Source organism: Phocoena phocoena, chromosome 1, assembly GCF_963924675.1.
Source record: "Phocoena phocoena chromosome 1, mPhoPho1.1, whole genome shotgun sequence".
NCBI lineage: Eukaryota > Metazoa > Chordata > Mammalia > Artiodactyla > Phocoenidae > Phocoena > Phocoena phocoena.
Window position 1 is genome coordinate 84278481 of NC_089219.1, and position 7477 is coordinate 84285957.

Below are 7477 nucleotides of genomic sequence, written 5' to 3' on the forward strand. Positions count from 1 at the left end.
TCTTGTAATATTATTTATTTATCTATCTATTTATTTATTTATTGTGGTACGTGGGCCTTTCACTGTTGTGGCCTCTCCCATTGTGGAGCACAGGCTCCGGACTCACAGACTCAGCGGCCATGGCTCATGGGCCCAGCTGCTCCGCAGCATGTGGGATCTTCCCGGACCGGGGCATGGACCCATGTCCTCTGAATCGGCAGGTGGACTCCCAACTACTCGCCACCAGGGAAGCCCAATATTCTTTATTTTAAAGTCTGTTTTATCTGATATGAGTATTGCTACTCCAGCTTTCTTTTCAGTTCCATTTGCATGGAATATCTTTTTCCAACCCCTCACTTTCAGTCTGTATGTGTCCCTAGGTCTGAAGTTGGTCTTTTGTAGACAGCATATATATGGGTCTTGTTTTTGTATCCATTCAGCAAGCCTGTGTCTTTTGGTTGGAACATTTAATCCATTCACGTTTAAGGTAATTATCGATATTTATGTTCCTATGACCATTTTCTTAATTGTTTTGGGTTTGTTTTTGTAAGTCCTTTTCTGCTCTTGTGTTTCCCACTTAGAGAAGTTCCTTTAGCACTTGTTGTAGAGTTGGTTTGGTGGTGCTGAATTCTCTTAGCTTTTGCTTGTCTGTAAAGCTTTTGATTTCTCCATCGAATCTGAATGAGATCCTTGATGGGTAGAGTAATCTTGGTTGTAGGTTCTTCCCTTTCATCACTTTAAGTATGTCATGCCACTCCCTTCTGGCTTGTAGAGTTTCTGCTGAGAAATCAGCTGTTAACCTTATGGGAGTTCCCTTGTATGTTATTTGTTGTTTTCCCTTGCTGCTTTCAGTAATTTTTCTTTGTCTTTAATTTTTGTCAATTTGATTACTATGTGTCTCGGCGTGGTTCTCCTTGGGTTTATCCTGTATGGGACTCTCTGCACTTCCTGGACTTGGGTGGCTATTTTCTTTCCCATGTTAGGGAAGTTTTCGACTCTAATCTCTTCAAATATTTTCTCTGGTCCTTTCTCTCTCTCTTCTCCTTCTGGACCCCTATAATGCGAATGTTGTTGCATTTAATGTTGTCCCAGAGGTCTCCTAAGCTGTCTTCATTTCTTTTCATTCTTTTTTCTTTATTCTGTTCCACAGCAGTGAATTCCACCTTTCTGTCTTCCAGGTCACTTATCCGTTCTTCTGCCTCAGTTATTCTGCTATTGATTCCTTCTAGTGTAGTTTTCATTTCAGTTATTTTATCGTTCACCTCTGTTTGTTTGTTCTTTAATTCTTCTAGGTCTTTGTTAAATGTTTCTTGCATCTTCTCGATCTTTGCCTCCATTCTTTTTCCGAGGTCCTGGATCATCTTCACTATCATTATTCTGAATTCTTTTTCTGGAAGTTTGCCTATATCCACTTCATTTAGTTGTTTTTCTTGGGTTTTATCTTGTTCCTTCATCTGGTACATAGCCCTCTGCCTTTTCATCTTGTCTATCTTTCTGTGAATATGGTTTTTGTTCCACAGGCTGCAGGATTGTAGTTCTTGCTTCTGTTGTCTGCCCTCTGGTGGATGAGGCTATCTAAGAGGCTTGTTTTTTTTTACCATTTAAAAAGTGATTTTATTATAACATAAAGCATACACTCCAAAGAGAGATAATGTATCACATATGTGTACAGTTTAAAGAATAATAGCAACCGGCTGGGAGGAGCTGACAGGCGGCCCCGGGGAGTCCAAGGCGTCAGCCTGAGTGCAATGGCAGGGTGCATGGTCGAAGTGAGCTGGAAGGGCTTGGAGCGAAGAGCCCAGACCAATTGCTATAGTTTAGCCTGTGATGCTTATGATTAGAGTCAACAATTTGAAATGGCCAGCTCACCTGATGCAGTTGTCTCTTCTCTACCAGCTTTCTTAAGGTCTGGCTCAGTTTATGAACCTCTTAAAAGCATTAATCTTCCAAGACCTGATAATGAAACTGTGGGATAAATTGGGTCACTAGTACAGAATTGTCAAGTCAACACTGCTGCTGTATCGAAGCCCAACCGCAGGTCTCTTTCCCACAAGAACGTGGTGATGATCAGGAGGCCAAGATCCATGACAGTCTCTACTGCCCTGCTGTGCCCTGGGCTTTGGCTCTTGTATCAGTCGCATTGATGATGACAAGGGAAGGACCCGTGAGTTGGAGCACTTGCTATAAAATGTATGAGAGGAATTGTCTACTGCTATATGCGTCAGGCCGATAAGGTCCAGCAGTTTAAGCAGGATCCATGCCCAACACGTCTTCACTCTGTTTTCAATGTATATACAGGGATGAGATTCTCTCCTATCAGGATTATGGTCATCTTCAGATAAATGCAGCATCACTCTATCTCCTTTACCTTGTGGAAATGATTTCCTCAGGACTCCAGATTATCTATAACACTGATGAGGTCTCTTTTATTCAGAACCTTGTATTTTGTGTGGAAAGAGTTTACTGTGTGCCTGACTTTGGTGTCTGGGAAAGAGGAAGCGAGTATAATAATGGCAGCACAGAGCTGCATTCGAGCTCTGTTGGCTTAGCAAAAGCAGCTGTAGAAGCAATTAATGGATTCAACCTCTTTGGCAACCAGGCCTGTTCTTGGTCGGTTATATTTGTGGATCTCGATGCTCACAATTGCAACTGGCAAACTTTGTGCTCACTGTTACCCAGAGAATCAAGATCTCATAACACAGATGTTGCCCTGATACCCTGCATCGGTTATCCTACATTTGCCTTGGATGATGAGGTTCTGTTTAGCCAGACACTCAATAAAGTGGTTAGAAAATTAAAAGGGAGATATGGATTTAAGCATTTCTTGAGAGATGGGTATAGAACATCATTGGAAGATCCTAATAGATGCTACTGCAGACCAGCTGAAATTAAGCTGTTTGATGGCATTGAATGTGAATTTCCCATATTTTTCCTTTACATGATGATTGATGGTGTTTTTAGAGGCAATCCCAAGCAAGTAAAAGAATATCAGGATCTTCTGACTCCAGTACTTCATCAGACCACAGAAGGTTATCCTGTCATACCAAAGTACTACTGTGTTCTGGCTGATTTTGTAGAATATGAAAAAAGAAACCCTGGTAGTCAGAAGGGATTTCCTAGCAACTGTGGCCGTGATGGAAAACTATTACTTTGGGGACAAGCCCTTTATGTCATCACAAAACTCCTGGCTGATGAATTAATTAGTCCTAAAGACATTGATCCTGTTCAGCGTTATGTCCCACTACAGAATCAATGTAATGTAAGCATGAGGTTTTCCAATCAGGGCCCACTGGAAAATGATTTGGTTGTTTATGTAGCGCTTATGGCAGAAAGCCAATGCCTTCAAGTTTTCCTCAACACATATGGTATTCAGATTCAAACTCCTCAACAGATAGAACCCATTCAGATCTGGGCCCAGCAGGAGATTGTGAAAGCTTATTTTCATCTGGGGGTCAATGAAAAATTAGGACTCTGTGGAAGGCCAGATAGGCCCATTGGCTGCCTCCATACATCAAAGATTGATTGCATTCTAGGAAAGACTGTGGTTTGTTACCCTATCGTCTTTGACCTAAGTGATTTCTAAATGTCTCAAGATGTTTTACTGCTGATAGATGACATAAAGAATGCACTACAGTTTATTAAGCAATACTGGAAAATGCATGGACATCCACTTTTCCTTGTTCTCATCCAGGAAGACAGTATAAGAGGTAGCCGATTCAATCCCATATTAGATATGCTGGCAGCTTTTAAGAAAGGAGTGGTTGGAGGAGTCAAAGTTCACGTTGATCATCTACAGACACTAATATCTGGAACTGTGGTAGAACAACTTCTTATGAGTCAGTGACACAGAAGAGCTTCCAGAATTTAAGAGTTTTGAGGAACTAGAAGTTCCCAAACATTCAAAAGTCAGACAACAAAGCAGCACCTCCAGTGCTCCTGAACAAGAACAGCAGCCAGATGTCACCATTACTGAATGGAAAAACAAACCCACCCATGAAATTCTTCAAAAACTGAATGACTGTAGTTGTCTGGCTAGCCAAGCCATCCTGCTGGGTATACTGCTCAAAAGAGAAGGACCCAACTTTATCACAAAGGAAGGTACTGTTTCTGATCACATTGAGAGAGTCTATAGAAGAGCTGGCAGCAAAAAATGTCGGTTGGTGGTGCACGGTACAGCAAGCCTTTTAAGTAAACTAGTGGACAGCCTGGCCCCATCCATTACTAATGCTTTAGTGCAGGGCCAACAGGTAACTCTGGGTGCCTTTGGACATGAAGAAGAGGTTATCTCTAATCCTTTGTCTCCAAGAGTGATTAAGAACATCATCTATTACAAGTGTAATACCCATGATGAGAGGGAGGTGGTCATTCAGCAAGAACTGGTCATTCATATTGGCTGGATCATCTCCAATACCCGGAGTTATTCCATGGCATGCTGAAAATACGAATTGGCATTGTGTGAGGCAGTGCAGTAAGCCATGTGACCAGGCTGTAGCATCCAACGGAACTGAGTGCAAGTCCTGACCGCCACTCATCATCTCAGTGGCCTGAGGCCAGTGGCTGAACCTCCCTTCTGCTTTCATACCAGCCTCATTGTTCCGTGTGAGATGAAACAAGATAATATGTTTAAAAGGCCTGCCACAACTGAGTAAAGTGTAAATGCTTCTTTTCATTTTTTAAAACATATTTTTGATTGTATTGAATACAGGTATCACGTAAATATGTTCTAATTGTAAAAAAGTCAACAAAAAACAATAATTGAGCATATAGAGTAACTTAATATGTGGCCAATTTGGGGGATGTTCAAGTGTTTGAAAAGAATATGTAGCCTGTCAGGTGCAAATACATGTGAATGTGTGTGAGTGTGACTAAGTGTTTAGCTTGCTAATTGTATAATTAGATCATCGGTATCTTTACTATTTCTGTCCTACTTGACCTTCGATTGCTGATAAATTGTAAAATGTTCTCCTAATTATGAATTTGTCAATTTCTCCTTGCATTTTTATCCATTTTGCTTTATATATTTTAAAGCTTTCTTTTTGTCTATGTTACCATGTTTTAACAATATATCTTTCCTTGTGTCATTTATTTTGTAATTGAATTATTGTTTAAAAATTATTTTTAATTTCAAACATCTACAAAAGTATAGAAAATAGTATAATAAAGCCCATACTATTACTCAGTTTCAACGATAATAATTAAAAAAAAGAATAATAGAAAAACAAGCAATGTACAACTTAAAGATACAGAAGCCCCTTAATCTCCTCATTTATGTTGCTACCTAGTCTACTCTCATACTTCTATCCTGAATTTGTTGTTACTCGCCCTTGCTTTTAATAACTTTTTCATTAATATAAGCATCCCTAAATTATTGTTTAGTTTTACCAGTTTTCATCTCCATATCTAGTAGATTAACTTTTAAGCATCAGTTTTAAATGTCCTTTTTTATGTTTAATCGTGGTATTTACATATCTCCATTCTTTTACTGTCAACCTTTCTGTATCCTTATATTTAAGATTTCCTTATTTAGGCGACATATAATTAAATTTTTATTTTTTCATCTAGTTGGACAAACTTTGTCTTTCAATCGAAGTATTTAGTCCATGTACATTTAATATAATTACTGATATATTTGGAATTATATTTACTGGATATAACAACAGCCTTAACCTAATAAAGTCTAATGTAAATTATAGTTTTACCACTTCCCAGACAATGCTAGGATTTAAGGACACATTAAATCCATTTATCCCTTTCTGCTGTTTGATTTACTGCTGTCATACATTTATTTTAATTTTATATGTATGTAAACTTCACCACATGTTATTATTGTCATTTATATATTTGACTCCTGTTGCTCTTCATTCTTTCCTGCATTTCTGTCTTTCCATCTGGGATCATTTTCCTCTTGTCTAAACCCCTTCAGCATTTCTTTTAATAGGGATCTGCTGACAACAAACTTTTTTTGATGCCTTTATGTTTGAAGGACATTTTCATTGTGTATAGACTTCTAAGTCATCAATAATTTCTTCCAGCACTTCACGATATCATTCTGTTTTCTTCTGGCTCCTGTGGTTTCTGTTGAGAACTTAGTTATCATTGTTGTAGTTTCTTTGAAGGTACTATGCTTTTTTGTCTGGCTGTTCTTATGGCTTATTCTTTGTCTTTGTCATTTGGCAGTTTTACTATGATGAGACTAGTAATGTCTGTATCCTTCTTGGGATTTGATATTGTTCATCTGTTTTGGAAATTTCTCAGACATTACCTATTCGAACAATGCTTTTGCCTCCATTTCTCCTCTAATCTATTTCTGTACTTCTGGAGCTCCAGTTACACTTAGAACTTTGCCGTCTCCCATGTGTCTCTTTCACTTTTTTCTATATTTCCTTTTTTTTTTGGGTCCTTTGGTCTGAATGTTCTCTGCCAACAGAGAATACTAGTATTTAGTATCTTACAGTACTAATCCTGTTCTTATTTGTGTTTAATCTGCTAGTAAGCTCATCTGTTGAGTCCTTAGTTTTAATTACTGTATTTTTCAGTTTTAGAATTTCCACTTGATTCTCGTCTTATGGATTCTATTTCTCTGGTAAGGGTATCTTTTCATCTATTTTTAAAAAACATATTAATCCATGTTTCTGGATCATCTATGGCCTATTTTTACTTTCTTTCTTTCTTTTTTTTGATCTGATTTCTTGGTATATCTGGTAATTTTTTTATTGAATGCCAGACATTTTGCATGAAAAATTGTAGAGGCTCTGGATGACGCTATTTTTCTCTAGAGGAAAATACATTTTATAAAATGGTAGGCGGCTAGAATAGGAACAGAACAACTCAGTCCAATCAGTATATGACTGAAAAGTCTGGGTTTCAGAATTTTTAAGGTTTAGAGTCATCTGCCTGGGTTCAACTTGCAGGCTGGATAATCTTGGGTAAGTTTTATAATATTTCTGTTCATCAGTTTTCTCATTGATAGCACAGGGAAAATAATAGTACTTTCCTCACAGCATAGTTAAGAAGATTAAATGAGTTAATATATAAAAAGTACTTAAACTAGTACCTAACACATAGTAAGTGTCCATTAGTTTGCTAGTGTAGGTATTAATTTTTACCTAAGGCCAAAATCATCTCCTTCTGTTACTGCGTTTAACAAATATTAATCGGAGTGGCTACTGGTAGAACTCAATATGTAGAGAAAGATTAGACCTTGTTAGAGGATAGGATCAGGAAATAGGGTAGAATTAAAAGCTCTTGCTATATTGAAAACAGAGTCAAAGAGGTAATGTAAGCATCTCAGTGTTGGTCTATGGTTAGCTCAGATCATTTCCTACATGTAATTCAGTCAGTTCCCACAGTGCTAGGTGAAGTTCCAAGGTGCAAGTCTATTTCAAGAACTGGTCAGTTTTTTACTTGCTGTCTCTCGAGTGGACTTCAGGGGTGGTTAGAGTCAGCAAAGCTCAGGAAGAGGGAGTGAATAGCCTCTAATATTCTCCCCATTCTACCT

General features: G+C 38.2%; 1 pseudogene; it reads left to right on the forward strand.

The window, feature by feature from the left end:
- The first annotated feature begins 1835 nt into the window (after positions 1-1835).
- Positions 1836-4438, forward strand: LOC136132709 (phosphorylase b kinase regulatory subunit beta pseudogene; annotated as a pseudogene).
- Positions 4439-7477: the final 3039 nt, after the last annotated feature.